Genomic DNA, 25,874 nt, shown 5'->3' on the forward strand with positions numbered 1-25,874 from the left:
ATAGGTGCAACATTAAAAATAAAATTCATATATACATTGGTCGCATGTATTTGTTGTATTTTATGGTTAAAGGCATTTGTTCAATTCACTGCCAATTAGTATTAGTATTATTAGTATTAGTATTCGTGACCTATTTTCCTAAAAAGTTCTTTATTTGGATAGGTATACGATTGGATCGGAAAATCCTTTAGATGTGTGATGTGTCGTAGACACTGCACAATCACACAAATCACTTTGCAATTTTCATATTTTTTCAGATTACCCTTTTTAAGAAGCTTCATCCTTTTCTTTCTCAACTCTTTTTTGGGTCAAGTGCGGTGACCCAAATTGTCACTGTGAGTGACTGCAGTAATTACACCAATTTAGATAAACATTTTAAATGGAAAAAATTACATCGTGAAATTTTTTCTCATAGGACGGAAGAGTGGGTCACTGAGAGTTTAAAGCCAGTTTTTCGGGAAAATCGAGCTTGATCCAAAGCCACCATCTTGGATTTAAGGATAAATAAGTTTTAGTGAATAACTCGGCCATTTTTGATTTTTGACAAAAATGATATATCGTCGGTCTCATAAGGAAACCTCGTAACTCCACCTTTTTTGGAAAATGACTTTTGAATGCCATTTTTTCGAAAATATGTTAGTGGAGCTACCCAGAAAATTTGAAGTCATTCCGAATACTCTAAATAGACTTTTATTCAAATTTTGTACAGCACTTTACTCCCAACTACGCTGTTGTTTCTCTACTCTTTTGTCTCTCCTGTAAAATTTTGATTTTGGGAGTTACGAGGTTTCCTTGTGAGACCGACGTATGTAAAACTTGTAGAAAATTATTATTTTCCATAACTTTCATCTTAATAAATTTTTCTATATGACTTATATTTTTCGAGTTAATAAAAAAAAAAAAACTATTCCCTTACTCAGCTTAAACGTTATACTGGCTTTGAGTAAAGATTTCAAGATTAACGCAATATGGGAGTGTTTTTATATGTTTTTGGATGAGAAATCTAGCTGCAATGTTAGTTTTTTGCAAATTCCTGAAATTTCATGAGCAAAAGTAACTATCTCAAAATCGGTAAGTGTCATTTTAAACAAAATTAGTAAATATTATAATTGATGTCTAGCAAGAGAATAAAGTGTTTTAATTTTTTAAAATCGGTTCATTAATGCCTGAGATATGAACAATTATTTATAATAAAAGATAAAAAGAGAGATTTTTTTTTATAAAACACATTTTCATAAAAATGTAGCAACCTGTTTTCAAAAAATTGATTTTTCAAAAAAACTTGAAATTTTTTTAATAACTCCTCAAGTAGCACAAAAGTCTAAAATACACCAAAATATTTGGTGTATTTTTTTGCACTTTCGTGATATACATTTTTAATATAAAAAATACACCATTTGCTCGTATATAATAAACTCCGGTGGTTAAAAAAATATACCGATTTTTGGTGTATAAATGGCGCTAGTGGTATATTAAATGATCTGGTTTTTGGTGAAAATTATCTTTTTGAAATTGAAAAATACACAATAAATCTATGGATAAAATACACCATTTAAATTATTCTGATTTAAAATTTGAGCCAAAGTTTATTTTTTTTTATCAAAAATAGAATTTTTGAAATTTTTTCATAGTTTTAACATTAAAGCTACACAGAATAGTTTTAGAACAAATATATTTTAAAATCGCAATTTTGAAAAAAATATAAAAACAAAAATTTCGAACTAAGTTTTATCAAAATTATATGTATTTAGAAAGGAAGATATTTCTCCAAAACCCATATACTAAAACTGAATAAACATAATGATATCCATTTTTTGATCTTTTTCCAGATATTTTTTATTATTAATCCAATCCAAACATGTTTATTATGTCGATAACCTTTTAACTGCCTACCAATTCGGTCCAAAACAAAAATTCCCACGAAACCTCATTGCTTTACAAAAAATATGGTTTGAAGAAGGAGTTGATGAGTTTAGCCATTCCCCCAAAAACCAACGGCTGCCGACAAAAATTTCAAAATTTATCTAGTTAATGGAAGAAATAAGAATTTCCTTGAAGTCTACTTGTGTCTATTTTCAATGCAATAAAATTTTCACAAGTTTACAAATAGTCTTTGTGAGGCTTTTTCACTTGAATGAAACTATCATCAAAGACGTCCCAAAACAATTTTAGCTTCAAGTAGAATCAAAGAAAATAGAGAAAACGATTCAAGATTAAAGTTTAATTAGCTTTACAGTAGAATCAAGCTGGCTAAAAAACCGAAATATAGCGGAATAAAACTTTAAAATTACTCCAATTTTAACACAAGCTACCGCGGAAGTGTTATATTTTTCATCACAAAATTATCAATTTAACAAATGACACTGCATAGGTATGTATTTCTCCCAATACCACATGCTGTGATTTTCAATTTACATATCACTCCATATGAATCACTTAAATCTCATCAATCAACTTTATAATGCAAAACATAAAAAACAAAAACAAAGAAATAGTCAAACAACAACTAATTAATTAATAAACAAAAAAAATTTCAACTACAATTTCCTTCCTCTATTTCTACAAAAATCTTTATAACCAAGGTTAAATACATATCTTATTCTCATAAAATAACATAAAACGCCCCCACACACAAATAATTTGTGTTTATTGAATATATTTTCCACTTAAATGGTTTCGGAACATATTCAAACATAAACATAATACAAAAAATTAATTAATTTCTTTTTATTTATTATTACCACATTCAGCGGGAGTAGTCTAATGTAGTTATCTTAATTAGTTTCTTTTTATTTCCATATTAATCTTAATTTAATTATTTTTCAATGCCTCTAGAGAGAGTAGAATCAATTAAATTAAAAGACTTTGAATAAATTAGAGGTGTAAAAAAAACAAAAGAGCTGACGTTAAAACTTGATTTTTTTTTATAATAGAAAATCAATATTTACCTAGATTGACTCATGAGGGAATCTCTTATCATGTCACAAAGTGTAGTAGAATGAATACGAGAGCAATGTGGGAGTGTATTAAATTAAAACAAAAGAGTTCACGTAAAAACTTTGAATCAGGAGAATGAACGGGGATTTTCTGTGACGGATATTTGAATCGTTTTAATAGGTTTTCAGAACCATAGCCTATTTCATCAATATAAAAATATAACAAAACGAAAGAGTTGAAGTCAAAACTTGATTTTGAGGAAATCCCTTCAAATTGGCTCTGATAAGTCTCTTATCATAAAAAATAAAGTTGCTTAATTGTTCATATGAACACAGTCCACATGATCCACATTATTTAACTCTCATTTCTCTTAAACTTGGTTAACGTTCTCTTTCATTTAATATTTTTTCCGTGCATTGACATCAGACAGACCACAAGTTTATATGTATATATTTTTTTTTTTTCATCAAAAGCCCACTGATGCACATCACACAAACAAAATTAAAATGAGAAAAATCTTTCAAGAGAGTGATATTGGAGAGTAAAAAATCTTTATATATACAAAATTCGCCTTAAAATCGGTTTCAGTATCGCGTTGGCGGGCAGCCCAAACGGATTGTTGATTCCAGCATATACTCGCTTTAATAAAAAATACTATTCTCTCATACAAAATAAATACAAAAAAAAAAAAAAAACAACAAAAATAGATTCTTAACTTGCAAGCTGTGTGTCATGGATTATAGCCAAGAGCGTGTATAAGCCACCTCTCATGTGGTGCGTTTGATTGTGTGTTGTATATTTTATAGACATTTTTTTTCTGTTTTTATATTTTTTTTTATAACAAGAAGAACGAGTCTTAAGCTTAAGAAAAAAATAATAAAATACAAAAATCAACTCTGAGACTCTGATGTCAGTCCATGTTCAGTCTTGATTTGTATCGCGGTGAATTTGGTTCACATTTAGTTTTATAATTTATAATTTTTGTCTTGTTGCTTCCAAAGTTGGAATTCTATATTCATATAATTTCTTACTCTACTCCACACGCATCAATTCGTGCTCATGTGTACTTTTGTCACATGCATACTAGCTGACTGGTGTAACATATGTTAATATTTTCGTGTGAAATTAAGTGAAAAAATTACAAGATATTGTTAAAAAGTTGAAAGGTGTCGAAAAATCTGTTGAAAATTTTAATTTTTTTGGGGGCCCGTATCGAAAGTCATCTTAAGAAATAAAAATAAATTTAAAAAAAAAGTGAAAAGAGTGTTCTAGATTAAAACCCTGTTTACTGTGCAACTTGTTGAAAGTAGTTTCAAGTGTCTTTTTTTGTATTAGAAAAAGAAAGAAAGAGTTCAAAAACTCAAGTCAAGGATAACCTACCGCCTACATACTGTCTACCAACTTTTTTTTTTTTTTTGTTGATCTGTCTTAAATTTACTCTTTTCTGTGTGTCTTCGTATATCTATATAAGAAGTACCTATCAGCCAACCGGAAAGTTATTAAAAAAATAAAAAAACATTTTTTGGACTGCATCATATGTCATCTTTTTCCACCTACGTATTTTAGCCGCATTTCTTACTACAACTTTGTCAATAAAAAAAAGAGAAACAACGATAATCATAAAAAAAGGTAGGTGCAAGTTTTTCTTTTCTTTTCGTAATTTTTTTTTTTTTTACTTTATATATTTTAGATTTCCTTTCATTGCCAATCTCTTTTTTTTTAGTGTATATTAATTTATTTTTTGTTTGTCTGCATTAAATTGTGTTGAATGAACTAAATTTTGATTTCATTTTTGCCAGTTCCACTTAATAATTTTTTGTTTGCTTTGTTATACTTCTTTCATTCGGCTTTTTTTTTTTTTTGTATATATTTTTTTGATTAATTTTTGGTTTTATAAGATAGAGTGGTCAATGCCACCGGAAAATTATTATAAATATCCCCTTTAACCGATATGAATCATTTGGCTTTCCGGTTAAAAGATTTTTTTATTTTGTTTAAATTATAAAATCAAAAACAAAAAAAAAAATCAGTTTTTTTTTTTTTTTTTTCTTTGAAATTTTTGTTTGATTTGTTTTGGTTTGAAGCAATAATTTAGTGTTGTTGGCCTTTTTTTTTAATTTATTTTTTGTGACTTAATTTAGACACAAATCTATTTTGTTTAATTGTTTTTTATTGTTTAGCTAATTGTGCAATAATTTTTATTTTTGGAATTTAGCTATCATTATATAAATTTAAATATTTAATAAACATTTTTGGTAGACAAATTAATTTTGAATTTCATTAAGTGATTTATTGTTATTTGGTCTAGTTTGGATGTTATGACCATATTTGCATTTTTTATTAGTTTCCGATGCAGGAGGAATTTCATTGAAACTTAATTATTTTTTAAAAATAGATTTGGGGTTGTTTTTGTTTTATATGATATAAATTTGGTTATACATAGGTGAAATAATGTGACTTGATGTGGTTAATTGTCAATTTTTGTGGTGCGATATAGAAAAAAAATTATTCGAGCTTTAGTAACTTTAAATTGTTTTCGAGATTTGTATCTAGTAATATATTTTATTGCTTTTTTATAAATCACACTTATTTCTTATAAGCCATTTTCTATCTAAATTAAATACTTAACGTCGTCTTTAAGCATTAACCTAACCATGAATGTGCAAATTAATTTCTTTTTACTTTGCTTTTTCATTGGTAAATAATTCGCCAATCTCTGTTGTTCAATATCTAAAAACTTGGCAAAAGTTTAGTCAAAATAATATATTATTTTTTTGTTTTCAATCGGTATTTTGTTGAAAGGAGTTGTTCTTTTAGAATATATTATTTACCTATATTAAATATTGTATTTTTTTATTAAGTTTATTAAGGATAAATACACTATAATTGGCTGTTTTCTTCCCGAAATATTACCAGAGAACACGTATTTAAAATTACTATAGCATCCGGAAACAATTTTTTGATTTTGTATGTAGCTTTGTACCTCCCCTGCAGAAGCTTTTCTGAATAATTTTCAAGTTTTCTTTCTAGTGATAAAGAAAATAAATTATTATAATAGGCGATTTTAATATTGAAATTTAGATATACATATTTCAACTTGCAGTTTTTATCGATTCAGAACGTTTTGTTAAAAGCATATAACTTTTATTTTATTTCAAAAAAAAAATTGTTTATGAGAGGTGAATATTTCAGAGTCCAATAAATCGATTTTCGTAACCTCAGCAGCTCCACTCGTCATGTTGTTGACTTTCAATTTTTCGTACTACTCAATTTACTACAGAAACTTGTACCCCCTTATATCTTATTTGCTTTTTAATCGTCTCCTTTTTTTTACTTAAAGATAAAACTAAGGTGAAGTTATTTTAAAATATTTTGAAAAATTTCCAAGAACCAAGCAGCATCAAAAACTAAAGTTTATAACTTTAACTTAAAAACAAATTTAGTAAATAATCGCCACCGACTAAATCTTTTATTTTTTTATTTATTTACAAAATACGATTTCGTGTTTATGGATTTAATTTATTTGTGCACGAGAGTGGAATTATTGTTGAAAATAGTTCTAACTCAAAAAAGGAGCAAGAAATATTTTTGTTAAGTAGGTGGTACATTCAGTTTATATATGCATATGTTTTTTTATGATCCGGATTTCTCAGTAGTTTCTACCTGTATAATTTGTCATGCAACAATAACTTCCAACCAATATAACTAATTAGCATCTTAATGTCATATGTCACAAGAATTCTCAGTAGTAATTTTTTAACCAAATAGCATTGATTCTTTGAACATTTTTTAAATGCAAATTAATGCACTGTTTCGTTTTAAATGACAAATAAAGTATTCTTAAAATCCTGTCTGATTAATACTTAGTTAGGAAATTTAAAGTTAAAAAAAAATAGCTACTGTTGAACAAATAAACATAGTAGAACGGGTCAATCCAGCTTTTCTATTTATAAACAAATTCAATCGTTTTTTTTTTGATCACGAGCAACAATTATTAATTTAACAAAATAAAATTAAAAAAAAAAAAAACAATTTAAATGGAAAGGATAAAAAATAAGTTAGTTAAAAAAAAAAAACAAATATTTTTCAAAAACCTTCTTCATTTTCCAATTTCTAGATAAATTAATTACACTAAAAAATGATTACAAAATATAAATTAAACATTGAAATAAATGTAAACATTTTTTATATTTTTAAAGAACAATAAACTACACACCACACCTATTTCATAAAAAAATAAATTATCTTTAATAACGACAAAAATATAAAAATCCAAGTTTTTAACTCAGCTCTTTCGTTTTATATTAATTTTACGATTTTACAGTAGTTTTTAGACTATTAATAGAGCAAAAATCGATTATTCACACTTCCTTAAGGTAATTTTAACAACTGTCGTAATAATATTTTAACAATTCATCAATACAAAATTGTTGTTTTTATTGTTATTTGTTTGTTTGTATCTTTTAATTTCCCCATAAATCACTTAACACGATGACACACGATCCAAATGCATATAACATGTCAATAAACTATACAATCTTTAAATTGAGTTCTTGTAGAAAAAAGCAAGGAAATTAAAACACTTACCAATTTATAAAATTTTTAAGTATGTAACATTATTTAAACGTTGCATATAAATGTGTTGACGAAATTTGCAAAAAATTACTGAGCCGTTTTTTGGGAAATTTATAAAAAAAAGTGTAATAATGGTAAATGAAACTAAAAAAATGGATTTCGTTTTCGTTTTTTTTTTTGGATATGATTCTTCAAATAAAGTTCCCTTAGTTAAAGACTTAAGGTCCCGATTTTATCAACCAAACTTTACTTAATCCTTAAAATGTATTAATAAAAAGTGTTTAAAAAATCATAACTTACCAAGAAAAGATACGGAAATAAGCAATTTAAAAATTCCTTAAAAGATAATCTAAAAACTTGCACTTTGCTGTGGCAGAAATGACATAAACCAGTCTTTTTGCACTTCAGAAGCTAAATACTAGTACAGCAATCAGCTAATATATCGATATCCGTTCAAGTATCCACCCAATCAATCAATTTGTTGCCTGCAATTGATCAGACAAGATTATATCAAACCATCGAACGAAAGAAAAAAAAGAAACTACCTACTATTTACCATAATTACACTGTAATAACAATAATTACCAAGAACATGGGCACCTGTAAGGCTACTACAACATTGTGTAAGTTTAAGGTTAATTGCAGTCTTTGCTTTGGTATTTTTTTTTTATATAAACAAAGCTCAGAGCTCAGACAGACAAATCAAACATATTTCACATTTAAATTACTCGTTTAAACTTAAATATTATTTGCATTTTATTTTATTATGCAGGTTTGGGGTGGATTTTAAAATATAAATAAAAATATTTAAACGGTTCCGTCATTGAACTGTATATATAAGATGGACGAATATAAATAAATACGTGTATTTCATAGTGTAAATCAAACCATCATTATACTGTTCTAGTTTCTTGACGTGTTTTATTATTTATTTTTTTTTTTTTGTTTTATTCATGTGGTTAATGGCTACAAGGTTAATGCAGCAATTAAACTAACACTTTTTTTTTCTAGAGTGATTTATTTATCGTAGTTTTTTTTTTGTTGGTTTGCTTTTTTTCTATTTTTTTATTCGAATGAGGTGTTACATGATATTTAAATGGGTCTCTCTCTCTCTCGGTTAGAGGCGGTGATTTGGTAACAATATTGGGTGTTGTGATGGCTTTTTTGCTGATGGAAATTTAATTAGAAACACACTTTAATAAAAGAAAAAAAAAAAAGTTATTTTTAATTATGATTATATACGCTCGCTGCATGAGCACAAGATATGTAGGATGATTTTGTGTGAAGGTAGATAGATGATGGAAGAAATGAAATTATAGATTTTAACACAATTTCCTGTTACGTAATCGAAAGAAAAAAAAAACACTGAAGTGTTTCATTTTTCTTTTCAATTTTAAAAAAAAGCTTATTTTAAAAGCAATTTAAACAATTTTCTTATCTTAGAGTAAATTTTAGGCATCTTCAATTCTCAAAACAACAACTAAATCAACGTCTAATGCCATTAACTGCATCCCTTTTTTAGCTTAAGCTTTCTTAAGAAAAGATATAGTTACTCAGAAAACAAAAACTTGAACTTTTCAGGAACTCTCATTGCACTTTCTCAATTCCTCAATTCCTTCACCACGTCTCTAAATAAATGACCATCCATTAGATACCTCATTTAACTAAAAAAACAAAGAAAAACGAAAGTATTATACTAAATGGATATCTGGTCACTATATACTTTAGCTTGTTAACAAAGGTGTGACAATACACACCGGCTGACACCTGAACCGTAGCAGAACAACATTTATTTCTTTTACACGGTGTACTGGTGACATGATATGAAATTTGATATCAAATCTTAAGCAAACACAAAATAACAAAAAAAAATCCAACCTTTCACTTTTCTTTACTTTCAAATAACCACAACAAAAAAAAAATTAAGTTAAACAAAGACCCAGCAAAAATGATACCTAACCAAACCATGACTGCAGGGCAAGTTAACCGAAAAAAAAAACGATTACAGGTAAAAAACAAAACAAAAGAGCTGAACAACGAACTTTTTTTGTTTGGACAAATCATTTATTTGTTTTTGTTACTCATTGACAAAAATAAAATTTGATAACGACATAGACATGCAAATTTATCAAATAATAAATAAAAAAAAAAATATTGACAGACCATTTTTTTGTCATAATTTTAATGTCGGCTTATGCAAAGTAGTTGACCAAAATTATGGTCTGAATTGTGGGTGAAGAATTCTTTCTTTCTTTGATTTATTCTGTAAACAAAATTTAAATTTATAAATACAATTAAAATTTTATCGATGTTTCACGCCTGTTCAAACAATTAAACCATGTATTAATGGTTATCAGGTAAAAATAAAATGCAGACAAAAATCCTACCCAAGTTACACGTGATATTTGTACTTAATTAATTGGCAATATATAATTGTATATTTTCAATTGCAAATAGAGTAATTACACACACACATACAACATACTCTTATAATTGTGTGTCTACCATATTCGGTTATATTTCAATCAACCGGACTATGCGAGGCACTCCTTAACAAGAACATTTGTGTTTTCAATGCATTTTAACTCTTGTTCAAATGCTTTTAGTTTGACTAATTTACAACAATGATCAACAAAAAAAAAACTGATAAAGTGCCAGACAAGGTGTCAGACCGAACACAAACGAATCGTTCTTCATCATTGCCATTTAAATTTATTAAATAGAATTTATCCTCTGTACAACGACGACGATGCACGGTGGCAAGTATTTCAACAGCATCTACAGGGGTCATTAAAATATTACCAAGTCTGATTCTCGCACTACTGGAGATTGAGAATAAACAGTTGTTAGATGGATATGACGACGATGATCTCAACTCAAGTCGTTTTTTTATTTTATATTTTGCTCATAATGGATATGGTACGAATGGAGATAAACTTAATACATCACCTCATCGACTCTCTTCTTGCTGTAGCTATACTTTATTTGACTAATAGATTTATTGTTAGCTATACAGAGAGACAATCGATTTATGATTCAAGAACTCAATTCAACAGAATGAATAGTTTATTGACATGTTGTATACATTTTGGATCGTGTGTCGTCGTGTTAAGTGATTTATGGGAAAATTAAAAGAAACAAACAAATAACAATAAAAGCAACAATTTTTTATTGATGAATTGTTAAAAAATATTATTACGACAGTTGTTAAAATTACCTTAAGGAAGTGTGAATAATCGATTTTTTTCTATTTATAGTCTAACAGCTACTGTAAAATCGTAAAATGCATATTAAACGAAAGAGCTGAGTTAAAAACTTGGATTTTTATACTTGTTTCGTTATTACGGATAATAATATATTTTTGAAATAGGTGTGGTGTTTAATTTATTTTTTCTTTAAAAAGATCAAAAAGTTGACATTTATGGGGATCATGCAATTGCAACAATTTTACTGTTTAGTAAGAAAATTTTATTTAGTTTTTATTATTTTTTTTTTATCTACTTCATTTAAATATATTTGATTTGGACATATGGATTAACAAATTAGTAAAAGAAACAAATTTTAGATGTTGGCTCTAAAAAATCGGATTTTTTTTTTAAGAAACTAACTGAGTTTATTTATTTTTTCTATTTAAATTTCGTGATTAAAAAAAATTATTGTTTTTATTTATCATTATAAAAGCTGGATTGACCCGTTTTACTGTGTTTTTTTTTTTTTTGTTAAAACGTATTTTTTTTCCTTAAAATTTCTTAAGTAAAAATTAATCAGACAGACATTTTTTAGAATAATTAACAGTGCATTAATTTGTATTTAATAAATTGCACGACTCTGGTCGCACGTACTTGCTCTCATGCTTAAAGTAACTATAATGTTAAAGCTTTTTATTCAAGAAATTTAAAATTTGATATTTTGAAGAAATTTCATAAGTAGTATAAAAAAATTAAATTAGAAGTACGAAGATCCGAGGAAGCCTTCATGTTAAAAACACCATCTCCCAAAAAATTGAACACGACCGACTCAGTTGGTATTGCCATGTTCAAAGGAGAGATCCTGAGAACCCCGTCAAAAAAGCAATATCATACAACGTTCCAACACGAAATAGAAAGAAAGGTAGGCCTAAAAACTCCTGGTACAAGCAAATGCAAAACCACCAGCATTCAGTTGGCCTTAGAAATGGAACAATACAAAACCGGGAGGCTTGCCGCCGATTTCTGAGGTCAACCCGGCGAACCCCACAGGCGGATCACTAGTGTGAAGCAGTTACGTGGGATAGTTATGATCCCCTCGACATCGAGATCATAACAGCGCCGAGAAAAAGGAAGAAGAAGAAGTATAAAAAAATTAAATCGGTTTTTATAATTAATTAAACTCCGTCATACATTATCTTAAAAAAAAAAAAAACAAATATGCCATTTTATTTCTTGTATAAAAAGGTATTTTTAGAAAAAAATTTTCGAAAATTGTAGGAGCCGTTTTTTAAAAAATTAATTTTTTATGTATAAAAATGTTTTAACATTTAAAAAAAAAAAAATTGGTATGCCATTTTGAAGAAATAATTAATTTACACATAAAAACTAAATTTCAATTTCCCCTCTAGGGAATCACCAAAAACTGCTAACTACCAAGTTTGAAGAAAATCACTTCACTCGTTTAGGCTGCAGCTCCAGATAGAGACAGACAGACAGACAGACAGAATTGACGGACCCACTTTTTTTGCATTCTCCATCATCGTAATGTCATGTAAAATTGTTATCTCGAGTTCGGGTTTTTTATTACGAATCCTAAACTTGCCCTATAGTACCTATATCGCAAGTAAAAAAGCTTCAAAGAATCAATAAAATGCATACATGAAATGTTATTGTTTGATTAAAAAATTACTACCAACTTGGAATTTTGTGAGATAGATACAGGCAGACAGAATTTCATAGCCCGCTTTTTTACATGGTCTTTCATTTTTAAACTTGCTTTTTAATTACCTAGTAACATTTGTAAAAAAAAATCTAATAGAAATATTTTGGGGTTTTCGGACCTGCTTATGAGGTTGAAACTTGAAGTTCAAGTTTTAATTTTTCTGACCCTATGCTTTTTTATCTTTATAATTCAATATTTTGTGTATAATGAAAAAAGGTTATAGTCGTGTTTAGTAAGGATATTTATGGAATTTCATTAAAATAGGTAAAACTTTATGAAAAACCCTTTAAAAATGTTGTTCAGTCTTTAACTTTGCATATCGGATGGAATAATATTTTTATTTTAAGCATATTGAATCATTTTCTAACTAAGATAAAGTTTGCACTAGTTTTTGTGCAAATTATCTACAAAGTATTTTTTAATTTTGATATTTACTTTAATATTATGCATTCACTATACTTACAAAGCTAAAAGCTAAAACCCTTGATGGCGATTTTCTGAAATGAACTTAAAATGACTTTTTTATCTTTATTTTTTTTTTCACAAAATTATATCATTTAAATTCCTTCATTCTTTTATTACCTTGAACTTGCTCTATAAAAAATTCGATCAATAACCAACATTTAATTATAATATTTTCATATCAAAAACTATAAGTGCAAATATCATTTTATTTGCTCTCCATTTCAACTGAAATTTTTACGACTATTTTTTATCGGATAAGGAAAAAAACTTACAATCTATAGTAACATCTGCTTTTATTTTTTTTTGCATCTTATAGTTGCATTAATAAAAAAATCAATGATAAACACTTTGCATATAAAATATAGAATTTGAATATTCGATGAGCAGATTATTATAGTGACTATAGCAAACTTATTCGATTAAAATGCAAATTATTGCGAGATTCACATTTTGCTTATAGGATGAAAACGCAAGGTTTAAACATATTTTAATTTTTGTTGTGTTTTTTCTGTTTCTGTTTCTGTTTATTTTTTTATTTTTGTTTTTAAATGTCAAACGCATGCGACAAGTTGGAACATGGATCAATTCAGCTATAGTCTAACAGCTGTTTTCTTTTCATTATACAATTACACTCGTATAAATTGAATACAAAAAAAAAAATTGTAATTCATCGGACACACCACCGGACATATATCGTTTTTCAGTAAATAAACAAATCGTAGTTAATTTAAGACCCAATTCGTGACATGACTGACCGATTTCTTGGACTTGCTGACGTTTTTTTGTTCGAAAGGTGGAGCTGTTTTTTTTTTTTTTTTTTTTTTTTATGTTGTTAAAAGGCGTCAAGGAATACAACTACTCGAAAATAAACATCCTTGAACATAAGGTCTTGTATTACATAAAATCATGTGATGAATGTTTTTTTTGACAGACACAAGTGGCAAAGGAGGTGGTGGTCATTCTTGATGTCTTACATTTTAAAGCCTTTTGGGAATCTTAAAATCTTCCTTTCTTTTTTATTCTTTCAAAACTTAGAAAAAAAACGTCAATTTCTTCAAGCTTCAAGCATAAAAATCATATAGATACTCGTATGCATGTCTAATTTGTTAATTTAACTTATTAAGACACAATCAACTATCTTCGTTTATCTTGTGCACTGAAGCGTCTACGCGTGCTATAGCTTCTAATAGTTGGCCAAATATTGACTTAAAATGTTTTTTTTTTTCAACTATTACCGTTTACGCTAGAAGTGTGACCGAAATTTTAGACCAAAATAAAAAAAAAAAACAAACAAACACAAACATTGACTATAATTAGCTTTAAGAAAGTTTCAGAATGCGAAAAAAAAGATGATAAAAAATGTATCTTACTCACCTTTAAGATATTCTTAGATATTCTTCAGTTTTTATTGAAATTACAGAGATTACGAGCATATGTGGAACTAAGTGATGCAAATTTTTAGACCGTGATGGTCAAAGTCAATCAGATGCGGTAGTAATATTTTTTTTTGCTGTTGGTATTTTTATTATTTATATTTTCTACTCAACCTGTTTTATTGTAATATTCATATGCATTATATAGCTCGCATGTTATAAAAAATAAATAAAATAACAAATTGATCGAGGCTCTCTGGCTTGAAAAACTATATCTATCATGATTACCATGATATCGGTGCTGTGTAGTGTATAGTGCGCCAGCAACCGTCAAGCCCATGAAAAAAAAAAATATTGAGAAGATTATAATTCTGTGTTGTTGTTTTTGTAATGAACCTGCTGAATAGCTCTGTCATGCGAATCGAATTGATATTTCATAAGCGAATCGTGTTGATAATGGTGTGGAAAATACTAATGATAGACATAGTTTTGAGGAGACGGATAAATGCATGGAAATCAATTTTGTAATCTAAGATTTGAATAGATTGATTTTTAAATATGTAATCGAAACTATAAAGCTTTAAAAGTGAGTCTTTTGTTGAACTTGGATAGATATATAAATAATCTTGAAAACTGCATTCTCTGTCAACTGTCATATACTTTTTTTTTATAATCTTTCATCTGGTGATTAATCTTGAAAATAGAAATTGATATTTCTCCTTCAAGACAAAAATACTGACAAGTTTAAAAATATTTCTTTTATAAAAATAACTCGGATAGAATGATTTTACAGAAGTTTAAGTTTTAAAAGAAATATACCATTTTCAATGAAAACAGAAAAATTCAATAAAAACAGTTCAAATATATAAATGGAGCGTGCCTTTAGTTTTTCGGGATTTCAAGGATCAAATCGAGTTTTTTTTTTTTCTGTAAAAAGTAGGTATTTCTTTTTAATTTGAAGAAAGTAATTTTTGATAGTTAAAAAATAAAGACTAAATTAAATATTTTTATAAAATAAAAAATAATTCATGGGACCTTTCCTCAAATAATTTGAATTGATTAACTCAAAAGACGGTCCTAAAAATTGACCAAGAATGAAGAAAATTTGAAATGAAACATAAAAATAGAGTTTGAATGGAAAGTGGTCGTTTGTTAATTTCTCGCAAAAATATTTTTGAATATCTTAAATGTTCGTAATAATTTTATATAATTGAAAAAAAAAAAAAAAAATTACTCATACACCATTCCACAAAAAATTCAATTAATTCATTTTTTTTTAATATTCGTTGAATTTCTTACAATTTTGACTATTTGACCATACATTTGGTTCAATGTTATAGTAAACATGGTCAAATAGTCAAAATTTTAGGAAAATTATCAAGAAAATAATTAAAACACAAATTTTGCATTGATTTTTTTTTCAATGCAGTAAATTTTTTATTTGCAAGAAAAATTTTATTTGCAATGCAAATATTTTCCAGTTGCAACAACGTTTTTATTGATGCAAGTATTTTTCAGTTGCAATAAATATTTTTTTCTATGAATTTTTTTTTTTATTTGTATAATAAATATTTTTTAATTAAGAACTTTTTTTTCAATTGCAATAAATATTTTTAAGTTGCAAAGTTGCAATAATTTTTTTTTTTAATGCATTTTTTATTTGCAACTTAAAGATATATATTTTTTCAATGCACGTATTTTTTTTAATAAATTTGTTTCAGTTGCAATAAATATTTTTTCTCATGAAATTTTTTTTTTTATTTGCAATAAATACTTTTTTTTTTAAATTTCGAATGTTTTTTTTTTTTTAATTGATACCCTGACTAAAAATACTTAAAAAAAAAGTTTTTGGCATTTAAATTATCACATTTTTTTTATTTATTTATGAATTGTCTATGATCTTAAACATATGTATTTCGGCTTTTAGTAATTTAAAAAAAATTTTTTTTTTCATTTCAGGTAAGCTTGCATTTTTTTTTTTTTAAATGGCATCATGGCATGTTTATAAGTTGTAAGCTAAAGTTTAATAACTATATTTCATTATCCACATTAATCAACAACCACCCTCGTATCATATTTGTTCATAAATCCAAATTAACTTCCGTGTTAAAATCTTAGTAAATTTGCAAAAAAAAAAAAAAAAAAATAAAAACAATCTGCAGTTTTAAACATCCATTAAACTTTTTTTTTTGCAAAACGAACAATAACAAAAAACATAAATTTAACCATATTACGACATTTGTGGTTTTATTATTATCATGTTGAGTCTTGAGTGGTGTGTGTGGGAAGGTGTGTGTAAAAATAAAAACCATAGCATTACTGCCAGAGGCATATGCGATTCTGTGTCTAAGAGTTGAGAGTGCTTCTAATAAAAAATATACAAAATGGTATTTTGTTATTTTTTCATATCTAAATTTGAAGATCAAAAATAACAAGTATAATGGGAAAAAACAATTTGAAAAAAAAAAAAAAACAAGACTTGAGGGTTTAAATTACCAATAAGTTTCTTCAAATGAATTGCTTGTATTAAAATTTGTTTGAAAAAAAGAATTAGTAAAACAAAAATTGAACTTCAAAATCAAGAACTAAATAAGAGGGTTGCAACTTACGTGTTTCCACAAAATCACTAAGAAATTTGATCAATTTTATAAACCATTTTGTATGTATTATTTACTATTTCAATATTCTCAGTTAATTAATAGAACAAACAAACTTGACCTTGAACCTTGTTTTTCTATAAATAATCATCAATAATACCTACTACCATTTGATACAAAATCATAGCATTGAAGAGTAAAGAAAAAACAAGTCTAATTTACATAACAAAAAACAACGATTCAACAACATTTTTTTATAAAAGAGCAAACTGATCTTTAGTCACCTTGGAAATCATTAATTTTAAAAGCATATCCTTTCAATAAAGTAAAATATAACAACAAAAAACCCTTCTTGCATTCGTAATTACTACGTGTAAAGTTTTACCAAAGAAAATACGAAATAAGAAATTCTCTGCCAGGCAAAACGATCATCAATTACCGTCCACACGTCAGTCAAAAAACCGTCAAAAGTACAACCATTGCAACAAAAATCAAAATACAAAAAGAAAAAAAAAACGCACATAACTTTTAGCCCTCCTCCTTCTTGATTGGGATCTTTTTACCAAAAAAGAAAAAAATCTTATAACATCTCAACTTGTTCTAACGGTACCGAACAAACCACTGACTATAACACACCAATACATAACTTTCCCATCATAAAGAGCAGAAAAAAAAATACCCCAGGCGGCAAAATATGTAATGTGAGTTCTCGCAATTCGTTCGTATCCGAAGCAATTTGCACTCATTACGCGAAAAAGTCATAAAATTTGGTTTGAACAGCTCGTCTTCATATTTTTTTTTTTTTTTTCATTTTATATTTAGTTGTTGTAGCTATGTTGGATTATCATGTGATTTTTCATTCTCCACTTTAACTGACGAAGACAAAAATTTAGGTTAACAATGCCCAACGATGAGTAACGACAATTCCATCTCAACAAGAAGAATTGGGTTCCTTGTTTGAATATCTCTCTCTCTCTCTATATTTTTTTTTTTTTTTTTTTTTTTTAACCTCAAATCTTAAGTAAATCCATTTGTGGAAAAATACACAAGGAACCCACCTGAACTCAATTCCCTCTCTTTCGTATTGCATTTCCGTTCTTTAAAGCAAGTTCATGACTTGTATTTGTGCAGAGACTTGTACACAATTCCCTTTAAGGCGATAATGGCTTCAAGATAGATTAACAAAGAGACCCCTCTACCAGCCAGTGTGCCAATAAATCAATTGGATTTCCCTCCAAGATATAGGCAAAAATAATGGGTGTACTAACATCCTATACACACGTACATCTCTAAGATAGATTCAAGTAACAAAAAAAAATAAAATGCACGACTGGGTCGCACGAACTTGCTCTTAGAGTTCAAGTTGCTTAAATTTTTAAGACTTTTGATATAGAAATTTAGAAAATGTAGGTACCCTCTATATGGGTACAGAAAAAAAAAAAATAAAAAAAAAAATTAAATTGGTTTTTAAAAAAAATAATATAAAATCTGAAATCAAATTGCCCCCCAAAACAAGTATGCAGTTTTGATTGATATATTAAGATGCATTTTTAGAAAAAAAATTTTCAAAATCGTTAGAGCCGTTTTTTAAAAAACTAATTTTTTATAAATAATTTTTTGGAAAAAAAGTTTTAAAATAAAACTGGTATGCCATTTTGTAGAAATCACTGATCAACATCTTAATACAAAATTTCAAAAAAATTCAATGTCCCGTTTTCGAAAATTTGATTTTTCAAAAAAAAATTTTCAAAATTTTTTTAAAAATCCAAAAATTATTTTTTTCAAAATTTTATTTTTGGCTTATATTTAAATTATATAAATGCTTCTTAACAAAAAGTTTCGTTGAAATCGAATAAGAGGTTTCGGAGATAATCGGATTTGAAAAAAACGGTTCTATGGCAGGTACCGTTAATAATGATTCTCAAAAAAAAATTTTTTCATTGAAAGATAGACCTTAGCTTTAAACTAACATTTGAATTTTTTAAACAAAATCGTTGGAGCCGTTTTCGAGATATTTCAATTTTACTAAAATCGGTATATGACAAGTACAGTTATTTTTGGTCCAAAAAAATTAATTCCAAAAACCCCTCTGGAGAGTCGCCAAATAACGCTACATACCAAGTTTGACATTAATCGGTCCATCCGTTTAGGCCGTAGCTCCTTATACAGACAGACAGACAGACAGACAGACAGACAGACGGACTTCCGGGACCCACTTTTTTGGCATTGTCTACCATCGTAATGTCATGGAAAAATGTTATCTCAACTTTTTTTTTTTGTACGAATGCATAACTTGATATATAGTACCTATATCGCAAGTAAAAAGGAAATCGCAAAGTTCTTTTCTAAGTTTTTTTTTCTTTTTTTTTTTGTGAATATAATCGAGCGCGATAACCAATGTTTTATGAGAATGATTTATTAGTTAAACGAGTTTAAAACACCATCTGTAAAGGCATTTAAGAAGAGTGTGTTTCCTGATTGAATGTGTACTTTTTTTTTTTGTTAGATTAAATAAGATTAGTCATGAGATTGAGATTGAATTCTCTTCATCTAGTAATGAAACGAAAGAGCTGATCAGCGAACTTGATTTTATGTTTTTTCTCCTTTTTTTGCTTTAAATTTGCATAAAACAACTTTGTTGAAGGTCAACAGCCTGATGAAGATTGTGATTAAAGTATTTTGCATGTTAATGAGTTAATTATTAAGTCTGGAAGTGGAGTACATTCACCGGTTTTTCGTTGTTGTGGTGATTAACTGTATAGACGAGTTGATTGGGGTATATAAATGTGGAAGTTCCATATACATTTTGAGCACGGGGAAGTTCTTCTTAATTTTTATTATTATTTCCGATGTATCACAATGTTGATCTTATAACGGGAAATTTTCTATGAAAGTCACCCACTTATATTTTGAATTGTAGTTTTAATTCATTTCACAATACCACGCAAATTGCTTTAAATCATATAATCCACATTCAGTCTATGAGGATGATTTATCGTTATCTCAATTTATGTGTGTGTGTTTGTTAAATTTTTCCATTTCATCATAAACCATATTGTGTTGCCTTTCTCTTTAGTCTTTTTTTTTCAAAAAAAAAAAAAAATCCATCAAAAAAATTGTGACAGACGAAAAGTGAAACATTATTAAAATTACACCTACAAACGAGAGAGAATTCATTCATATAACAACAATTCAATGTGATTAACCTATGTGACACCCTAAAGTACTGTTATTGTGTCATAAAGAGGTGAACATTATTATTTCTCCTTACAATGTTGTATACAATTTACAACTAAAGCCCCAAAAAAACAACAACGGTGATATGTTGTATATTATGTGACATACAAAAAGGCTTGTTTTTTTTTTTTTGTTGTTCGCGCGCCAAATGATTTAATGACTCTCCTTCACAACAGTTTTAAAGTTGGTATTGTGCAAAAAAAACTTAAGTTGGTAGTTGGTACACCTAACCACCGTTACAGAAGTCAGTATAGTAATTTTTAAAGAAAATGAATACTTTGGTCGAAAATTGGAGCCAATTATATGTGAATTTTGGGTTGTAGACAAAAAAAAAAAACAGTTTGTGGTTGTGAAGTGTTCACTGTTTATTTGCTTGCCGCCCATGTTAATTTCGGAAGAATGATGATGAAATCATTCGAAGAGCAAAAAAAAACATGAAAAAAACCGGAAAGAAGACACGAAATTTAATTTTAATGTCATTTACACTCCCCTTCAACTGAATAAGCACACAAATTTTCAAAGGTATTTTGTCCATTTTTTCCTAAGATTGATCTTTCATGTAACATTTGATGACGTTTACAGTTAGCTTACGATGTTGAGAAACCAAATCAGAAAGAATAATTCTCAAAATACCGCTATTTTTTATCGTGTTCTCTTACAAAGCGTCCCATATGGAAAAATGCAGTTTTTTTTTTGCGTCAACTGAATAGACACACGGTCTTTCAAGGTCAATATCTTCGTTGTTTATGAGAGTTTTGAGGTGTTTGGCATACCAAATCAAAGGTTGAAATGTTCTCAGTGAGATTTTGTCATTAAATTAAAATTTAAAAAAAAAGTAGTAGATTAAAAGCTTTGAATACTGTCGACAGAGCTTAAATTAATTTGCTAACGGAACAAGTACTGACCGGGTCTGATATAGCTACCAAAATTGATCGGAGTTTTAGTGTGTTGCCTATTCGTACCTCAAAAATAAAAGTTTGTACAGGAAAAATATGAATTAAGGTAAAAAACGGCAAAAATAGCAGTTAATCGACGAGAAATTTTGAGATCTGCCTCCAATTCATTTGACTCTGGGGCAAAAATCAAACAAAAAGCTGGTGTTTCTGCAAGTGTTTCAACACTCCGCAGAGTAATTAACAGCACGGATCATTTTAACCCATTAAAAGTCCAAAAGAAACCAACTTTAAACAAGCAACAAAAAGGTATTCGTTTAGAATTTTCTAGACTCCATATGAGCACGAAAAATGGGTGACGCAAAGTGGTTTTTCTCATTTGAAAAAGTTCAATTTTGATGGCCCCGATGACTTCAATTATGAATCCATCAAAATTGAACTTTTTCAAATGAGAAAAACCACTTTGCGTCACCCATTTTTCGTGCTCATATGGAGTCTAGAAAATTCTAAACGAATACCTTTTTGTTGCTTGTTTAAAGTTGGTTTCTTTTGGACTTTTAATGGGTTAAAATGATCCGTGCTGTTAATTACTCTGCGGAGTGTTGAAACACTTGCAGAAACACCAGCTTTTTGTTTGATTTTTGCCCCAGAGTCAAATGAATTGGAGGCAGATCTCAAAATTTCTCGTCGATTAACTGCTATTTTTGCCGTTTTTTACCTTAATTCATATTTTTCCTGTACAAACTTTTATTTTTGAGGTACGAATAGGCAACACACTAAAACTCCGATCAATTTTGGTAGCTATATCAGACCCGGTCAGTACTTGTTCCGTTAGCAAATTAATTTAAGCTCTGTCGACAGTATTCAAAGCTTTTAATCTACTACTTTTTTTTAAATTTTAATTTAATGACAAAATCTCACTGAGAACATTTCAACCTTTGATTTGGTATGCCAAACACCTCAAAACTCTCATAAACAACGAAGATATTGACCTTGAAAGACCGTGTGTCTATTCAGTTGACGCAAAAAAAAAACTGCATTTTTCCATATGGGACGCTTTGTAAGAGAACACGATAAAAAATAGCGGTATTTTGAGAATTATTCTTTCTGATTTGGTTTCTCAACATCGTAAGCTAACTGTAAACATCATCAAATGTTACATGAAAGATCAATCTTAGGAAAAAATGGACAAAATACCTTTGAAAATTTGTGTGCTTATTCAGTTGAAGCGGAGTGTAAATGTAATCAAGATGAGAAAGTTATTGTAGGTGTTTTATTAGGCTTTGGGGACACTTATATGGAACGATGATGATGATGATGATGATGATGACGATGGGACTTTCCATGATGAATCTGAATGATTTTCTTGAAAGTAAGTTTGATTACTCAGAATTTTTGTATGTACCTAAATTACACGAGATGTTAATTTTCGAAAAAGAAAAAGACCACAATATAATTTTTCTCTTAGGTAAGGTCAGTTTCTGGTCAGACTTTGTCATACAAAAGCTTCAAATTGAATTTTTTTTTTCGGATTTTCGAGAAAAAATCAAAAAATGTATGTACAAAAATTACAAATTAATTTTTTTTTGTCGGATTTTCAAGAAAAAATAAAAAAATTTACCAAAAAAATCAATTGAAAAAAGTGCATTTTGAAAAATTACTCCGAGATTTAGTTGCTGAATTACATAGGGTAAAGTCGGGGGATATGGCACCCATATTTTCGTTTTTCGTTATTACTTGAGAAATAAAGAAGATATCTACTTCAAACAAAAGCAGATTTATTTTAAAACTATTTCTTAAATACAAAAGTGTAATTCAAAGATAATTTCTTGTAATTTTTTGCAAAAATAAAAATCATTAAAAAAAACATGATTGAAAAAATGGAGGATATTGCACCTAATCGAGGGTGATATGGCACCCTATTTCTTCTTGATATTTTTTTGTGACACTTGTGGCATGTGTTGTTGAAAGACATACACGAATCATGAGACCAAAAGTGACATTATGATTACTGCCTTATTCCGCTCTTTACAGCCAATCTGAAATCTATTTGGCAAACTTTTAGGTTCTGGTCATTTAAGAAGCCTTTTTAATGTAGTGAAGTGTGAAGGGAATCGCAAAATGCTTAGGTCCTGCATTTTTTGACATTCAGCGGCTACAACGGCTGTTGTGATCTGGGTTTTAGTCCTTTTGGCCTGGTTTGCTGAAATTTTTTGTAAATACAATTGTCAGTTGAGATATAAATAGGTTCAAAAGTACACAAACAAATTTTCGCTCAAATTGAACTCACTTTTTTGTTTGTCCATTTTTTAAATTTAAGTGGCAATGGTTACTGCGGATCCGAATGCATCCACTGAAAGCTTACGTCAGACTGAATTATATTTTCCTGTTTTTGTTTTGAAAAGAAGTCATTAAGTGGGAGATATTGAAAGGGTGCCATATCACCCGTGGTGCCATATCACCCGACTTTACCCTAAGTATGTATGTATTTGCAATTTTGCTTTCACAGATATTTTCGGATCAAAGTCCGAAACAAGTTTTGGTTTACAGACACGAGTTCACATTGAACAAGGCTATGAAATTATGTACAAAAATTACAAATTAATTTTTTTCGGATTTTCGAGAAAAAATCAAGGTTAACCCCTTGCGTAAAAAAAATACATTTTCAAAAATTGCTTCCAAATCTATCAAGTGAGACATCAAAAGAAAGGTCTCTTTAAGCTCTATTCAAAACTGAAAAAGAAAAATTACTTGCAATTCTGTTTCCTGAGATATTCCCAACCAAAAATGTTTTCTATCTTTTTCTTACATTCCGAAGCCGATATCTTTTGATCAAATTCTCGAAACAAGTTTTGGTTTAAGGATATGAGTTCACAATGAATAGGCCTATTCATTTATGTTAAAAAATTACAAATCTATTTTTTTTTAAGATTTTCGAGAAAAAATCAAGGCCGAAAAAAAGGCATTTTCAAAAATTTCCCCCAAATTTATTGAGTGAGACATCAAAAGAAAGGTCTCTTTCAGCTCTATTCATAGCTGAAAACCAAAAGTTTTTTCGAGATCTGGTTGCTGAGTTATTTGCATCTAAAAATGTTTGGTCATCTATCGAATTTTGGAAATAAATCTGTATTCAAACAAACCACTTGCATTTAATAAAAAAGAAAAAAAAAAACGTTTACATCAACATAAAATACTGCACGATTTAATTATGCAAAGTTACAACATTTTGGGCGACAAAAACAAACAAGAAATTTTATCCAACAAAAAAAAAAAAAAACATACAAATTAGCATATCACTTTACTAACAAATTCATTCTTCATACAATGTTGCTCTTGTTATTCTCTTTCTTCATAGTGATGCAATTTTGTTACATTGTAACAAAATAAAAGTTAGGTGGGTTCAATAGATAATCTCTCGTTTTTAGAAGACCCAACCTTGTGTATCTAAAAGCTGAAATCAATGAAATTGAATATTTACCATAGAAGAAATGTTTGGTTCTCTCTTTTCGAAAAACCACAGGGGACATTTTATAAGAGCGCTACTAACCAAACCAAATTGATGAAAAAAAGAAAAGTGTCACGAGAATATCATAGAACAACTGTAACCAAAGTCAAAAAAGCACATCATTCATAACTGTGATTTGTATCCCGAATAGGACACATCTACTTTATATTTTTGTCTTTTTTTATTGCAAATTTCTGTTCATCGTGTATATTTTGTGAAGAGTAACTTCTTTTGAGTGTTTCATAGTTAAGGAAGTAAAGTAGTAACTTTTGGAACGCATACATTTTCGTTCCACATTTTTTGGCTCAAACTTCAAGTCATTGCACTGTAAGAAAAAATCTACTTAATAAAAAGCTGACATTTCTCAACTGCAACGCCCTCTGCCAGACTATAGAATTATTCTATGGTGTTTGCAATTTGGTCTTTTTTTTTTTTTTGTTTGTTGTTGTTGTGGTCTTTGGTTAGTTTTGGTGTGAATAGAACGTGAAACGTGACTGTGTGACTACTCGTTATATTACTGTGATGACTGGTGTGGAATTTTTACATTTGAGAATTCTGACTGCATTTTAACATACATAGGTGGGTACATTTATATGGGTATAAAGTTTTCTGGTGACTCGCATAAGATAGTGGTAAAAATAATAATATTGCCAACATAATTTATTGAGAGGAACTCGATTTTACTATGCAATTTTTTCTGTTGCGTTAGCTGTATATTTTATAATAACTGTTTATGAGTAATTTATTAGTTTTATTGATAGTTATATAGAAGGATGTTATTTAGATAAATGAATTTAATTGTAGTTATTGACACTGCGGGTGCCAATGAGTGATAATTTTTGATTGAGAATCATCTAACTGGTCATTGAAAGTTATATAGAAACTGGGAAGTATTTTTGCACGAATTGAAATAAGCTATTAGGATATTATCATTTGTCATCATAAAAAATATTGTGTAATGATTAATTATAAATATTACAATTAGAAATTATATGATTCATACATTTTCTTGGATAGAAAAAAAGAAAGAAATAAAATCTCAATTTTGGTATCTTGGATTTAATGACTTTCTGACTGTCTGGAAAGTCCATCTCCTAACAATAAGAAATCTACTGATCATATCAAGCGATTTTATGATAACAATATTATTTCGAAAAACTTTTAAATAAAATAGAAAGGCAGGCTATAAATAGGAACATCTTCGAGCAGTCTCAAATCTAACATGGATGTACCGATAAAATACGAAAGAAATGCCATAAGTTTAGGATTATAATGAAATACCCAAGGAATTTCTCAACATTTAAACACTTTTATTACTTCAGATACCCAAGTTACACTTAAAGATCATACGAAAACAGCGGATCATGTTTTCGGTAACTCT

General features: G+C 28.3%; 1 protein-coding gene across 2 annotated transcripts in view; it reads left to right on the forward strand.

The window, feature by feature from the left end:
- The first annotated feature begins 3,544 nt into the window (after nt 1-3,544).
- LOC129913376 (serine-rich adhesin for platelets) overlaps nt 3,545-25,874 on the forward strand; it is a 91,318-nt gene continuing 68,988 nt past the window's right edge. For both annotated transcript variants that reach the window (XM_055992002.1, XM_055992004.1), the window contains exon 1: nt 3,545-4,566. The gene's annotated coding sequence lies outside the window, so the exon portion shown is untranslated. The remainder of the gene's footprint in view (nt 4,567-25,874) is intronic.

Source organism: Episyrphus balteatus, chromosome 3, assembly GCF_945859705.1.
Source record: "Episyrphus balteatus chromosome 3, idEpiBalt1.1, whole genome shotgun sequence".
Lineage (NCBI taxonomy): Eukaryota > Metazoa > Arthropoda > Insecta > Diptera > Syrphidae > Episyrphus > Episyrphus balteatus.